This window comes from Alligator mississippiensis, chromosome 14 (assembly GCF_030867095.1).
Source record: "Alligator mississippiensis isolate rAllMis1 chromosome 14, rAllMis1, whole genome shotgun sequence".
Classification (NCBI taxonomy): domain Eukaryota; kingdom Metazoa; phylum Chordata; order Crocodylia; family Alligatoridae; genus Alligator; species Alligator mississippiensis.
Genome location: NC_081837.1, coordinates 2,174,965 through 2,191,594, shown reverse-complemented (window position 1 = coordinate 2,191,594; position 16,630 = coordinate 2,174,965). Strand labels below are relative to the sequence as shown.

Genomic DNA, 16,630 nt, shown 5'->3' with positions numbered 1-16,630 from the left:
GGTGTTTAAGACACGGCTGGACGAAGCCTTGGCTGGGATGATGCAGTCAGGGCTGGTCCTGCCTGGAGCAGGTGTGACCTCCTGCGCTCCCGTCCAGACCTCATTTTCTATGAGTCTGTGAATAATTGGCACTTAGGGGGTTAAAATATCAAGTGTACGCTGGTGGGGGTACACACGGGCCGCTGGTCCATCTGGAACTGGGTGTGCAATAAGGAAGGGTTTGGGAACCTCTGCTTTAGCTGTCTTTGGTCTCCGTTCCTATGGCCCGAAATGAAAAGGGGGGTGGAAAGAAGGGGTAGATAGTCAATGTTTCTATTATCACTAGTAGCAAGTGCTGGTTTTCATCGGCAGCAGCCCCTCGATTGGGGGATGATCCGCGCCTCGCCTCATAGATGGGTCTTGGGGTGACTGCAGAGTCCGATCTTGGAGCCCCGGACACTGCAGGTCTTTCCACTGGGGAGGGGAGGCTGTAGGCCAGGATTTGGTGTTCCCATCACTTTTCCATGGGGTAGTATTTCAAAGCTGAGAGGCTGCAGATAACAACTGCTGGAGCTGAAGCAGGAATTTTGGGGGTTTTTTTAAATTTATTTATGACTTATTTATATAATTAGTACAGGCTTCCATTTGTGAGATAGAGCTACACAGTGTTGTGGAGCTGAAGAGGATTTTGCATTTGATTTATTTTCTATTATGGGCTTCCATTTGTGAGGCAAAGTTGCACAGTGTTGTTTTTGTACCGGGTTTCCTTATCGCACCGTGTGACAGTGTCAAACAGCCATCATTTGGCAATGGCTGTGGTGGAGGAGCCTGAATGAAGTTGACCCAGTGGGTATGTTCCAGTCGCCTGTAATAAGGACTAGGTCAAAGGCTGTTGGGTTTATGCTGCTGTGTACAAACTCAGTGTTTTGCCACTACTCCTTAACTAGATTTCAGCTGGCTAGAAATCCACTTCAAATATTTTATACTTCCTCTTCAATGCTCATGATTATTTAGTTTATATGTTAGGGGATGGGAGAAGTTCAAGTTTATTCCTGGGCAGAGAAAGTTCAGAAGCATGGAGCCTTTTAGCTGCTCAGGGGCAGTTTTGGGAAGATGTGGTTACTTTTTCTTGCTGCACTGTAGTGTAGAAGCCTATACTTTTCTATGAAGTAAAAAGTTCTGATGTAAATACATTTAAGATGCACTTTCAAAAGAACAGGGTATATTGCATGATATTTCAGGAAGAGCATAGACCAACTGCAGATGCTTCCTCGGCCTGATGAAGGGGCTTTGTACCCGAAAGCTTGCAAAGAAGAATTTTTCCAACTCTTTACGTTGATTTAATAAGAGATATCGGATTTACCCAAAGAACCTTGTCTGCCTTTTGCATGGCATTCCTCATTAATGGATATTGAGATGTATTACTGATGCATAGGATTGAGCATCATTAGGCACTTTTTTGTCATTTGAGTTACAATTTATGTTTAGAAATAAAGAGAGCACTTCAATTGAAGTGTTCATTTCCTGTTTAGTCCTGTGCATTTGGTTAGTTAGAATCCAATCCGATCCATAATAGCTGAGCAGAATTGGCTTTGAATGTATTATGAAGGCTTTGTTCTAGTTTAAGAGGTTAGAATATACTGTATTCTTCCCTGCTTTCTTAAGAATATAGTCTAAGCACACTCAAAACTCAAACAAAATATGTTGTCAACCTTTCAGAGTCATCTTGGCTCAGAGAGAAGTCCGACGCAAGCTTTTCCTTATTTGATGTTTCAGCGCTGTATCTAGAAGATGAAGAGCTTGGAGTGGCTTCAGGTTCTACAGCTGTCTCTGTACTTCTTCCCCCTGCTCCCCTGTTGTGGTTTTATAGTTGCATCTTCCTCTTTTCTTAAAATATTTATCTTCCCTGTTATTGTGTTCATGAGGCATGCTTGTAAACAGGGGAAAGCTGACTTCAGATTGCTGTCAAATGAGAAAGTAAACAACAAAAGAAAATATTTTTCTTCAGTCTTTTAAGTTACAGCAATGTTACATGCTACTTTCACATAAAGTTGTGTTTGTATGAAGCTGTCAGGTATTTATCTTTTCAGTGTTGCTCTTACTCCCCTTTTAAAATTAGCACCATCTAGTCTATTTTTTTTTTTAACACTCCAAGCCATTTTTGTTTGTCTTCCCTTTTGTATAGTGCTTGCTTTCTTACATGGCCAGGGTATAACTAAGCTTTTCTTTTATTACTCACAACTTATTTTAAAAATTAAGTATTGCTGAAGTGGAAATTGAAGCATTATGTATGCAAGTACAGTGTAGCACAGTACAATTGTTAGCAAAGGCTGCTAACCCAATAATAGTTTCATAATGTGAAGAATCATTTCCTGGATACTAATCTCGCAGTGTTGAACTCACTTGTGATGTCTAGTCAAATCTGAACCAACGTCTCATGTGAAAAACTAAGAAGTGAACTTTAGGTGCCATTTAGTCCCTTTACTGTCAATGAAGCAGATGAAAATTCTGACCTATGCACATTGCTGTCTGTAAATATTTAGTTTGGGCTATTTCTAAATTATGCAAATAGTCAGGAATGTGTGGAATACATTTCCCACTTATAGTCTAACTCCCTCTGCTTCTCTGTCTGGTGATGGTGCTGTGTGATGCTAAAAATCCCTTTGCTGCTATAATTTCTAGCAGTTGTTCTACTGAAACAAGCCTGAGGTCATGTGGACCTTGTGGAGTTTCCATTTGGAGTGTTAGTCTACATGCTAATAATTTCAGTTTACCTTGGAGCCAAGTACCTGAGGATGCCAAAAGGAAAAACTTACATGTCCTTGAATCACTCTATGTCCAAACCATGCAACCAGTGGTGCCTCTCCCAGTCTGATTTGATATGATGTGTGTGTTTCTCAAGGCTTGAGGAGGATGTCGGTCAATGTGGTTTTTAAAGTGACTGACTCCTCCTCTTTATGACTTTGATGGTTATTGCAAAATTGAATCCTTATATCTGTATGAAGGTACACCAGGCAATGTCTGAAAAATCCTATTGTGCAACAGCTTGGAACAAATCAGAAACTGAGTACAGGCAAAACACTAATGCCTAGACAAGCTGCTGACCAGGATGCACAAATCCTGGGTTCATTGACTGATCAACAAATACCAGGCTGAAAATAAAGAATAGTTCTCTTTCTTTTAGGCTTTTTAACACTTGGAAAATTAAAGGGACTAACCGGGAACAGAACACTTACCTTTTGAGGTTCTCTTAAATTCTTCTTTGCTTCCATTCTGTGAGTTGTATCTCATGTTGTACTTCAGAGGAAGCGCATTTGGTTAATTCTGTCTAAAAGCCATCCTGGAGCGATGTTGAGATGTGTGCATCTGCTGGGGGAAAGAGTGGAAAATAAATCCTATATAGTTATCCTGTGATAGGGAAATTGATTTTGATGCATTGTGGATTACAAGTTAAGGAAGTTAGTAGAATTCCTGGAGAGAACTGGAAGCTTTCTGATCCATTTATGAAAGTGTTCTCATTTCATAACAGCTGAGGGTGATTGCACCTGAAAGCTTGCAAAGAACTTTCTTCCAACTACTCATTTGGTCTAAACGAAGATATCGCATCTACCCAGAGAACCTTGCCTGCCTATGTCCTTAGACCAACATGGTTAAAACCAAAAACCCAGTTCTCATTTCAAGGTAGCTGGCTTACAGAGTTCAGTGTTTTAATTTGTACTGAGAGCATTGGATTAAATAGTTATTTCTTCATCTTACTTGTGGGAAGGTATGGATACTGTTTTTATTTAGAAGTATTAGAAGTTTAAGTTTTATAGTTTCACTACAGCTTTAAAGCATCATTCAACAAAACAGTGGGTAGAGTTGCAGAGCAGGTTGTGGTTATGTACCAAATGAACAGTACTAGAGTTATGAAAACATTCTGGGGAAAAGCACATTGTAGTGGGTTTGGGGGTTTGCTTAGCTCAAAAGCCTTTATACTTCAAACAGTTCTTTATTTTCTGGGCATACTTGCCTCTCAGGAACCATCATCAACATTAAATCAGTACTCATTAAGGTGACATAATCCATACAGGGTGCACTTACAGTCCTGATTCTCCTGTGACCCCAAGAAGATGCCTCCAGCTCATTGCTGCTTCCTCCTCACTGTAGTCTCTTTTCTGCCTGGCCCTGACTCCAGTCCTGTAGGGGTGCAGCTGCTTCCAACTTTGCAGCTTTTAGACCCCAAGAAGAGACTCCTGTTTCCTTCCTGTCCATCCCTGGGAGTCTTTTAACTTCCTGTGGCCAGCTAATTATCTTTCTCGGCTAGCCCAGTTCTCCTAGGCAGCCCGTAATCACTCCCAACTGCCTGCAGCTGGGCTGTAGCTCATGCAAATCTGCACAGTGCTACAGCTGAATGTGTACAATCTGCTGCAGAGCTCTGCCAGCTAGCCTGCTACACACATTAAAAAGGAAAAATAGTATCTCCTTGTTTGGTATGTATTATAGAATCTTATCTTGGATTCATATATTGTTTTTAAATTTAAGTTGACAGTGTTTTGAAACACTGGCCATCCATGTCACGGAAGTAACACTTATGTTCTTATTTGTCACAAAATCCAAGTAAGGTAATGGTTTAACTGGGGAGTTCTGGTCAATGTCTGCCACTATATTTTTCAGTAAATGAGCATCTTTAACGGCTTAAATATTAATACCTATATTAATATAAGTGCTGATGCTTCATTGTGCTCTGTGGAGGAGAACAGGTACAGCCACACAGAGTCCTACTCTGGAACATTGGATAGATGAAGCATTTGCCTCTACCAGTCAGCTCTGTGATCTGGTTCTAGTTTGTTTTCAGTGGCTACACTGGAGTTTATGGTTCAGTCTTCAAAACAACATTGTATCTACCTGTGGATGCGCTCTCTGTTGGGCAGTGCATGTCCCAACTACAGTAACAAATATAGTAAATACAAGTAATCCTTTTTGAGATGATGTAAGCTAGAGTATCTTAATAGAAGCATAAATATTTCCTTACATACACGTGAATAAAATATTTAAAGCAATTAGGTTGTATTGTATTTATTTAGGCCTTTGTTTTTCTTGGAGCTTGGTGGAACTGAAATTTTATTTTCTTCCTTTCTCTGTCACTGTGAACACTTAAGTGCTTGACAAAGGACATGCAAAGGCATGTCAAGGTAGGTCTATGAGATCTCTTGCTAGGACATCTGTCATCTAGTTAGCAGCAGCTACAGGGTTTCTTCACTCTGAAAATATAGATTTAGACTTAATAGGATTAGCATTTTAAAAAAATATTAACTTAATAGAAGGAGCATGACATGCTGTGTATGCAGTATTAATGTATGTGTAGTTATAAAAAAAAGGTTGAATGGAAGTTCATAGGAAAATAGATCTAAAAGAGACTTCAGAATATCTAGTCTAGCCCCTAGCTCAAGACAGGATCATACCTGACTAACATTTCTCTCCAGAAAGCTGGTAAAGGCAAAGGCATGACTGCTACTTTTTTCAGTCTCTTCCAAGTATTAGAAGAGCGTGAGACTCTCAAAAGACTCAGATAATCTGAGATAGTGTTTTGGACAATATTGGGCCAGTTTTGAGTGAGGTAGAAAACTTAGTCACCTTGTATAATTTCTCCTAAACTGCAGTTTTCCTCTGAAGTGTTCACAACTCATGATGCGTAGGGTGAGTGCTTTCTTGCAATAGTGGTGAGTCAGAATCCTTTTATTGTTCAAGTTCAAACTCTCTTTACAATCTGCTACTTCAAATATTACTTTAAAGGAGATTAGGGTATGGGAAGTGGGATATTTTGTGTAGGTATGGGGTATTATACGTGGGAAGTGGGTATGGGATATTTTACAAACTCACTGGGGGGACCAGCGAGAATTGGGGGAGGCTCTGTTCCCCTGGGCACCATCCAGGGTTACTAGGAATAACGTCCACAAATTGTTAGAGAGAAGGTTCAGGCTGGACATCAGGAGACATTACTTTACAGTTAGGGCTGCCAGGCTCTGGAATGGGCTCCCAAATGAGGTGCCTACCTTGGGGGTCTTCAAGAGGAGGGTGGGCAGATATTTGGCTGGGGTGATATGACTGCGGCACCCATTCCTGCCCGGGGCAGGAGAGTGGACTTGATGATCTGTTTAGGTCCCTTCTGACCCTAAACACTATGAAACTATAAAGTGGATGAAAGTTGGGAGAATGGTGACCATGAAACCAATTTCCTGCATGTCTAAGTCATTTAAAAGCAACTTTAGTTGGCAGTGGCTTATCAATAGAAAAGTATAAATATAAGCTGAAACTTATTTTTATATTTGTCCAAGTTCCTGAACAGTATGTCATAAAAGGAGATACCTTTGTACACTGTATTGATATGGAGTTTGAAATTGTTTCATTTTCATTTGGGTTTAGAAGATCTGTGTCAATTAGATGTGTTCAGGTACAAGTTATTGTGAATTTTAGAATGTGGTCTGAGTACCTTCATTTTCTATGTTAGCCCATTTGCAGGCCCACCTTCTAACACCCCCTTCATGAGAACTCTTTTTCTATAGTGTCCTTAAGTCACATGTTGGTCCCAATTTTAGAATCTAATTAGAGTAGAAGGCTGGTTCTGAGGAGACCAGGAGATGCCTGAAATGTCTTTGGGATGAAAGATTCTACTATTGTCTGCTTTTCACATGAAATGCGTTAAAACTAGAATGCTTTACTATATGCATCGGCTCATAGCTCAGTGGTTGTATCTAACTTGTCACTTAGCCTAATCATAGCCATCTAGGCTGCTGACAAATGTGAAAAAACAAAATGGCACTTTACTGGAAGAGGAAGCGCATTAATTTGACCTGGCTCCCCCACATCTGTATAGATCAGGGGCAGGCAATTATTACGGGTGGAGGGCCATTTACTGAGTTTTGGCAAGCCATCGAGGGCAGCATAACAGGCAGCCAGGGGCAGATAAATACTCATTTTCTAAATTTTTTAGGGGCCCCGTGAGCCAGATTGAATGGCCTGGCGGGCTGCATCCGGCACCCAGGCCGCATTTTGCCCACCCCTGGTATAGATTGTGCACTCCAGCAGGCCTTTTTGGCTGCACTGTGCTCCCCTTCTAGTTTTGTGTTGTGCCTTTCCTTGGCTAAGGAGAGCTGAATGGTAGTTACTTCAGAATCCTTCAGGGCCACCCTTTGATAAGCCAAAGGGGTGGCTTGAAGGATGAAGTGTTTTGTCCCGGGGCTCTCTCTGAAACCAGAAAATAAGCAACTTAAAAAAAAATCTGCATGCTGGCTCTTGCCTCTTGCATACTGGCTCTGTTAATGTTTACCACTGCTTGAGAGATGCTGTTCTACAGGCAGCATATTTTTCTCAAGGCAAGAGGGATGGCTGATTAGATACTAATAAGCAAATGTTAATACAGCTCTAGAAACAAATTGTACTTCAGACAGTCTGAGGCCTAAATTACCTGAGCTTTCATATGGCTTTCCATTTGGAATAGAGTGCAGTTTCCGCTAACCTGGACATCACACTTCTATGCATATGAGCTATTTTATATAAGATCCTAAATTACAGCTCTGAGATTAGAATAGAATTTTGCTTGATTAAAAACATCTGTATACTGTACTTCCCTGATAACTTTTTTGGTAGAGCATGAATTTGGTATTAATTTATATCATTGCTGTTAAGGAACTATGACTTGTGTCTGTTTCAAACATAACTTAAAAATCCTGAATTGTACAACCTGCAGCAAGGACTCAATGTTTTGGAATTGCAATAAAAATCTGTTCTGAACTGCATTTTAAATAACTTACATTGAAACAGTATTTATTAAATAATTCAGAAGTATATTAGAGTGTGTTTTTTTTAAATAGTTGGGCAGTTTGATCATTGAAACTATTTATTTATATGTTAGAATGCTGTATTTTAGATATGGTCTTTTTTCAGCCTTAAAGCAGCTGAAAAAATTGTCAGCATTCCATATTTGGTGATAATGGGTCACAAATGACATCTTGTTTTGACTGCTATAATGCTCTTTGACTCCTATCTTTCATGCCATTGGCTAAACTAAAGACTTTAGCGCTTCCTTTTCATATCGCATAGAATGTGACTCAGATATTGGAGATCCTAATCTGTAATTTACGTGTCTGATGGGCATTTAGAAATAAAGCGATGCTGCCACGCCATGAAATGCACATGTAACCTCTAAAGCTCTTAACAGGCTATTACTAGGTGATCTTTGGCTTTGGAAATCATTTTTTGAAAGGTTGTTCTCTTAGAGATTGTAGTAAAAGAGCACCCTGCGATTGAAATATTTCAGCAAGGTTCTCCATGTTACTAGCATTGATGCAAATGCATTGTTTGCAAGACTTGTCCCTCTTGTAAAGCGCAGGTGTCAAACTCACCCATGTCCTGAGCCAGATCCAGACCATGGGACTCCTTGTGGGACTGATCTAGACAGCAGTGGGGCCAGTGACAGGGCAAGTGGCAGCAGAGGAGGCACAAGCAGTGATGGTGGTAGAAGTGGTGGAGGCAGAAGGTGAAACAGCCATGAGCCAAGTGGCCCCAGGATGAATGGCGGCAGGCCACAAAGCCACAGACCCAGCAGTCATGGGATAAGTAGCCGCAGGGCTAATGGGGCTGCATTGCCACCGACTGTGCTTGCCCGTCTATTGCTGATGGGCCCCATAGCCACAGATTCTGTGGCAGGTCCCACTCCCTATTGGCCCCGTCCACAAATGACCAGAAGTCTGGATGTGACCCTTGGGCCTTGTTTGATGCCCCTTTCATGCAGTCTGCTGCTGGAGGGCAGTATGCGGCTATGCAAAGTCACCCACGTGAAGAAAGCCTTCATTACAGAAAGAGGGGAATGAGAATCCTTATTTTATCTAAGAAAATGTTAGGACTCAGGAGAGAGTCAGGAAATGAGAGATGCTGTTACTGTGAATACATTCAAGATCACTGGGAGAGAAGCAGAGTATGCTTGTGCTCGCTTTGTGAGCACAAGTCCTGCTGCGCTCAGTGGATTGGGGGCAGCGTATTCCCTAAGAGTTTTAACAGCCTGCTTCATTGTAATGAGGACATCAGCTAAATTTTGTGGTTTAAGAAAAAATCTGAGCTTTTGAGTAGTACATAAAGTAACTTCCTATGTGGATTCAAGCAGAATTTTTAAACATCCAGCATGTGTATAATATAGCTCTATCTTTCCGTACAAAACCTGCAGTTAAGAGTAAAGGTTTTGTAGTTTGCTTATCTCATTCTTGACTGTGTTATGTTCTCCACATTGCAGCTCCTTGGCAAAATACAGGAACTTTTGGAGGTTCATTAACACTTGCTTCCTGATAAGCCATGGTACTCGAACATGCATTTGAATTTGATTGGATTTGCTATAACAGTGTGATTCAAATGGTTTATAAAATGTTCTCCCCAATCCCTGATAAGTATGCATGTTTCTAATGTTACTGTAAGGAAATTTCCTGCTTCAGACCCCTGTTTTCTGCTGCTCCCAGTAGCTGCATGGTGGATGGGCTGCAGGGGCATTTAAAAATATGTTTAAAATGCTCTACAGGATCAGTGTTGAGTTGTAAAAGTCATCCTACCCCATGCATTTTCCTTCTGCTCTACTCAAATGGGTGCTTATTATATTGTCTCGTTCTGCTTCCAATTACTTTTGCCTTAGGAAGAAAGCAACTGTGGCTTTTTGTGCATGCGTGGTTTTTTGTTTTGTTTTTTTAGAGACAGTTGTTTGATTGGTTCAGTGCTGAGGCCATCTGTGTAATCATTTGCTTGATACTTGCCAGTTCTTGATTCATCAGAACCTTAATCTTATGACCCTCGTGGTAGATTGGAAATGTTTATTTTGTTTTCCTGCCCTTTTTTTCCTCTTAGATAAAGCCTTATAAACTAGTGAAGGAGTAAGAGCATAAGAGGGTGGATATAGAGGTGTTTACAATATAGACTTAGTTACATATTTAATTTATTATACAGTGCTTAGAGCTAAGGATTGGTGTAGCATAATTTAAGCAAATAAATGCATCTTGTGTTACAGAAACATTGTTTTCAAGCAGCTTCAGATAAGGCAGACTTACATACCACTTGCATTCTGTTGTCAAGAAACCACTATTGCTGAATGAGTGACATATTCTAGCACAGAAACTGAAACTGGAATTGCCCTTTATAAAATTCTAGTCAGATTTGTTTTTGATACTGAAATGGTGACACTGGATCAAAAAGATGAGGAAAGCTTTGTCTCAGATGAAGAAAACTGTTGCTTATGGAAGCTTATACATTTCTGATTTAGTTCATCTATAAAATGCAACTCTAGCCTGCCTTTGGCCCAAGAGGGAAATTTGGATGCAAGTGAGTTGCTGGTAAATAACATTCATGTATAATTTTCCTTAGGTCTAGCCTCCGTGGAGTGATTGACTGGAATAACTGTTCTGTTTTGGAATAAGCTGGTTTATAGTGTATAGAGAATTTAACTACCAAATAACTTTACATTGAGCTTGGCCTACATTTTTAGGAACAATATCAATAGATGTAGTGGGGAAAAGAGCACACTTGAGTCTTGCTGCTTTCTAGACAGACGAGGCTCTTTGGGTAAATCTGATATCTTTTATTAGACCAACTCAGAGAGTTGGGAAAAATTCTCCTTTGCAAAGCTTTTGGGCACAAACACCTTGCTGCCTTCTAGGTACTTCATTGCAATATGCTCATGTTTTCCAGCAGTTCAGAGTGAAGTATTGCATAGAGTTGTCACTGGAAATTTAAAGGTTGCTTATGGTATTAATTCATGTTGGGTATTTGGGAAAATATGTATTAGTCAAATCTGCAGAAGCCAAAATGATCCAGTTGATTCTGTATCTACCTAGGCAATAAATGGTATAGGAGGAGGATTAAATAAAACTTGCCCACCTAGCCACAAACTATAATTTCCCTATTTTTTGAGAGAAAAATGCAAATATCCTTTGTAATTTTAAAAGCACTACTCTCAAACTATTGCAGTCAATTGTGAAGTACTACACTCAGCTTTTAACAGTAAGAATGACATATAGTAGTTGCCATTCTGTGATTTTTTTATTTTTTTTTTTGAGAATTGGACTGACAATTCTCAGTAGTTTAAATGGTTGTTTTTCAAGCTGTCTTCAATATAGATTTAAATTTGCTGTCTCCATATCCACTTACCTCTGTCCCTTGCCAAATAATTTTATTTCAAGCCCCAAAGTCAAAAATCTTTGCTAGCAAGGTGCATTGTAATGTTTGTACACATTTTGCCTAAAACTCTAGCTCTTCTTTAGAGGAGGAATGATTCTTCTTCCCAGGAATATATATTTTCAGTGATTACAGTATTCTAAAAGTCTGATAAATACTGTATTGATCAGGACTTAATATTTTAGTGTCTTTGAAGTTAAGAAAAGAAAGAAAACCAACATCATCCTATTAGTTCTTGGACAACAGAGTATTCCCAGTGGGGCCCCAATTCTTAAGATGTGACTAATGAAAGGGGCAACACATTGTTTATAGCATGTATTAATAGGGCTTGGTATGCCCTTTTAACTTGTTTCTTAATAGAAGTAAGCATAACAATTGCTCTCCCAACCCTTTGAAGATTGTTGTTCCAACCTATGTGAGACTGAAGTCCTCACGGGTAGCTGAATATTTTTAGCAGCTTTGTCACATAAAATACAAAAGGTGATATAAATGTCTGGATTTACAGCAAGGGAGCAATAGCTTAATTCAGACAAAATGACAAATGGCATTCTGTTAACTTGTCACAGTAGCATCACAAATGCCCACCTCTGAGAAATGAGACCTAGCATTAAATGGCCCCAGCACAGGTGAAGGATGAAAGCAATCTTTAGCCATTTAAGGACTACCTTTATATTTTCCCTGCATGACTGGGATGCATCGTATGCTACATCATTTTGGGCCAACCTTTTTGGCAGGTGTGCCACAAATTAAGCCCTGTATCCTCCCTGACTGCCACTCTGATCCCTTTCTCCTGCCCACTCTGCTACCGTGCTTTCTACTCCTGTCCTGATTTCTGCTCTTTGCCCCATCTGCTGCTGTGCCGCCAACCCGTTCCCCAGTCTGCTGTGTGCCACAAACAAAAGCTGCCCATGCCACTTTTGGCCTGTTCTGCAGGTTGGTTCCCCTGTTATGGATCTTAATGGGATTAACTGCCTTCACTTTCTGAAGTTAACCTGTTCCATCTTTTTCTGTGTGCTATGAGATGAATATTTTGAGATTCTCAGAGTTCTGTCAGGTGAAGTGCAAAATAATTTAGCGTGTATTTAGGAACCTATCTACTGAGCAGTTCCTAAGTCACAGTGAAGCAGAAATTGTTTGGCCATGTTTGTTAAGGGATCTGTAGCTAAATAGTCCCACTATTCTGTAATATGTAGCAGGGAAGTTCCTAGTTATAAGGCAAGGGGATTTGAAATGGATCAGTGAGCGCCCAGACTACCTGTAGTTTAACTGAAATTCTTCATAACTATTCACAAAACAGCAATTTTATGACTCCAGTGATAATGAGGCAGGAAATGGGTGACGGCAAGGTTGATATGTTCCATTAAAAATATATGACTATGCAAAAAATATGTATTAAAGGATAGAGACTGGTAACTAAGTAATGGTTTGTAACTATTGAGAGTTAGTTTAAACGTAAACTCTAGTTTCTTCATCTGCATTATATTTCTTGGTTTTGGAAGCTAATTTTTAGATAGGGTTGGATCAATTTAGCTATTTTTAGAAGGCTGTTGATTTAACAGATGTTGTTTCTATTTCCTCTTATGTTGCCCATTTTTCAGAAGCGTTAACGTGCTATTTGTACTTTAGTTGCTGAATATACTTAAACTATGATTAGCTGACAATACAGAAGCATTACCAGGGGATGTTTCTGGCATATATTTCCACTGTTTTGGCATCCTATCAGTTATCCTACCTGTGAGTATGAGAGAGAGAGATTTACACATGCAACTTCTACTACATTAAATTGCAGTCATGTGTTACTGTAAGCACGCAGGTAAGATCCTAACTAGACCTCTCAAGACTGTGGGTGCAGAACTGTGCTATTGAATACAAAACCAGATGATATGGATCCGTTTTAATAAGTGGGCCCTTAAATCTGGTCTGGTATTTACATGTTATGAATTTATTAAAAGATGCCTTTTGAGTTGTAATAGTCTAGATTAAATCTTTCCAGTCACTGTAGTAACACTTTCTAATATTTCGCTGTTCTATCCAGAGAAGACTTTTGTTTGAAAATCCCTAACTTGGTTTCTAAAATAGTTTTTCAGCTTTTCACAGAAAATGTTTTTGAGAGAGGTGCATATGCTGAAGGTGGGAAAAGATATCCAAGAATAATGAACCAGAAAAGCAAAATCTTTTTTCTGTGTTGTTTGGGAATATAAAGCACTGAATTAATTTGTCTTGATTATCATATGTGGAGGAAAAATGGGTTTTATAGAGTAATGGAAACAAATGATAGTGTCAGAATTGGCTTTTAACTGTTCTTGGTACAACTTGAAAGTACATGATCATGTGACCTATGTTGTTTGCTCTTTTGAGAGAAAAACGGCTATCAAACATGAAGCCAGTTATGTAACTATTTAAAAAAAAATACTTAAGTCACAAAGCTTGCTCTCCTTTTACAATTCCAGTTTTACGGCTGCTTGCTTTAAGGATGAAGTGACCGGTAAGGTAAATCAGGGCACTCGTTCTAGGAAGGAGCTGTACTGGGTACCGCTTATGGCGAGTGTACTTCAGTCAGAAGGCAGGGCAGATTACAGACTGACTAAACTGGAGTGTACTACTTACCATAATGAGTACTGGAATATCACAGTATAACCCAATTCAGCAGGAGTTGGTGATTAAACAAAGTTTGATATGATCTTGGTGTTTTCCAAACCCCTTTTAATTTCTGTCCCTCAGTTTGCTCCATGACAGAACAAGGAAAATGATTCAAAGGATGTATGCAGACAAGGTTCTTTGGGTAAATGTGGTATCTTTTATTAGACCAACTGAATAATTTAAAAAGTTCATCTTTGCTTTCGGGCACAGGCACCCTTCCTTAGGCATAGAAAGAGTCTGCTGGTCTTTGTCTTCTCTTTAGGGTCCGAATACAAACTTAAGCCAATATGCAAAATGCAGGTCTGAAAATGCAAATGCTTGGCAGGGAAGATCCAAGGGGATAAGAGTTAATAGGTGTGAGACAGGTTGGATCTCATACCAAATGGATCTAGACTGTGCTGGGACAAGAAATGTAAAACCTGCCAACACAGCTCCACCACTCCCACAATAACTGCACCTCACAAGAAAACCGTCACCATTCCTGGATCTTACACCTGCACCTCCTGAAATGTAATATATCTCATCCAGTGCACTGAATTCCCAGATGGAAACTATGTAGGAGAAACCAAACAACAACTGCATACCAGAATGAATGCACAACGAAAATCTATCAAAGACCAGAATAACCAGTTACCTGTGAGCACACATTTCTCACAAAATGACCACTCTCTCTCTAATCTCTCAGTTCTAATCCTCAAAGGGAATTTGCAAAACATCTTTTGTAGTTGAGGCCATGAACTTCACTTCATAAAGGTACTAGATACAAAAAATCATGGACTAAATGTAGACTTTGGATTTATGGCACATTATAACCCCATCCAGTAACCCCAGGTAACCTCCCTGTACTTTCCCAGGTGCATTTTATCACCTGTTGACATTCCCCTCTTTTGTTCGTTTTCCCCCCACCAACCTGTCTCACACCTATTAACTCCTATCCCGTTGGATCTTCCCTGCCAATCATTTGTATTTTCACACACCTGCCACCACCCACTGCCCTGTGCCGCTGCCCACTATTGCGTGCCGCCGCTGTGTGGCTCTACGGCCTGCTGACAGACCTTGCACCTGGTCAGTCATGCACTGCTTGTCAGCGGCCCGCAGGACGGATGGTAGCGGCATGCAAGCACCCCCCCCACTCCGTGTCCAGCCGCCACGTGCAAGCATCTCCTTGCTCACATCCAGCCACCGCCGCTAGAAGGGGTACAGTTCTTAAAAAAGATTGAAAACCCCTGCCTTAGACTAACATGGCTACAACCAACACCCTTAAAGGATGTATGGTTGATTAGCAAGTGTTGGGAGACTAATTCAGAACTGCCTGAATGGTACTGTGAAACGCGGCAACACTTGGCACTTTCCGTCCATAGTTGCAAAAACATGCTAAGGACCAAAATTCATATAAATAGTCCTTATTCATGGAAGTGAACGTAAGCAGGGGAAACAGGATAGTCCGGTGAATAGAGTGCTGGATTGTGATCTAGAAGGCTTTATTCCTGACTCGGCCACTGACTGGCTGCATACTCTTGGATGTGCTACTTAATCTTCCTGTGACTGGTTCATCCCCTGTAAAATGAGGATAACACATAATTCTCTCTGGAGCATTTTGAGAACTAACGATTAAGAGTTGTTCAAAGAGAATACACATTTGCAGGGTCAGGCTTTAATAGCAGTTACATTGTAGCCTCATAATATCCTGTTCTCTCTTATTCTTAACTTTCTCAGAAATTACCCAGGAATGACAGATTTCAGCACAAAGATCAACTATTTTGGGGTTTCTTGAACCAAATCTGATGAGCCATTTTGAGCTGTCAAAGCAGGGAGAAATATCGCAGTCTATTTTGGAACGAGATTGCAGAATCATTTTCTTGCCTAAATCACTCGAAGCACAGGGCTGAAGAACATACCCCTTTTCTTACTCCGTAGCCTTCTTCTCAGCCTTTATTTATAGTACCATGGGAACTCTAGCCATAGACCCCACTGCCAAAACAAAATTAGTCCCTGTTGCAAACAGAAAACAACCTGAGGCAAGTGGCAATATCTGGGTATATTCAGATGGGGAGTGTAGAGAAACAGCGAGACAATACCGATCATCATACTTGGCACTGGTGTCAGCACCAGTGGCCAAACTGCTATGTTTCTTAGACAAATCACAGCAAAGGAGCCTTGTGTGCAGGGATTTGGAGGAGGATAATGAGATGTTACAGATGTTTATGGGCAGCTCCTCCCAAGACTAAGGGGCAGGCTGAGAGGAAGCATAAAAACACTTATCTGTAAATTGAGTAAGGGGTTGATGTTGGTTGGCATCACTGGCTCTTCAGCAGTTGGTGCTGACCTCTCATACCTGTGTGTGAGAAAATAGACTATGAAGGGCCTCCGGGGTGGAGACAAGGAACCTACATATGAAGCAGTAGAGGCATTCGAAGAGGTTGATATGTCAAAGTGATCAGCTGTTTGATTAATCAAGAGGGGAGATGATAAAAACTTGGATCATGGTGGAAGAATATGGGCTTTCCTGACCATTCACACAGTCAGGAGATGCTGTGCAAAAAGAATCTGCATGGCTAGGCCTGGACTGAATGTAACTATCTAGACAAGATGGATACAAAGATGACATCCAGGTAGGCCCGACAGCCAGCATGGTGGTGATATTGATATATTGTCCAGTGACAGAAAAAGATGGAGAAGGGAAGAATAAAGTCTGTTATAGTGGCAGGGAAGGTGAAGAGAGTGATAGGCAGAGAAGGGACAGGCCACGATGTTGTTTTTTTGTCTTTTTTTTCCTGGAAGAAAGGGAGACGTCACGGTTAGAACCCTTTGATATTCCTAC

General features: G+C 40.5%; 1 protein-coding gene across 5 annotated transcripts in view; it reads left to right on the top strand.

Annotated features, from left to right (window-relative positions):
* NCOR1 (nuclear receptor corepressor 1) overlaps positions 1–16,630 on the top strand; it is a 100,478-nt gene that overhangs the window by 3,018 nt on the left and 80,830 nt on the right. The gene's annotated exons all lie outside the window — the stretch shown is intronic.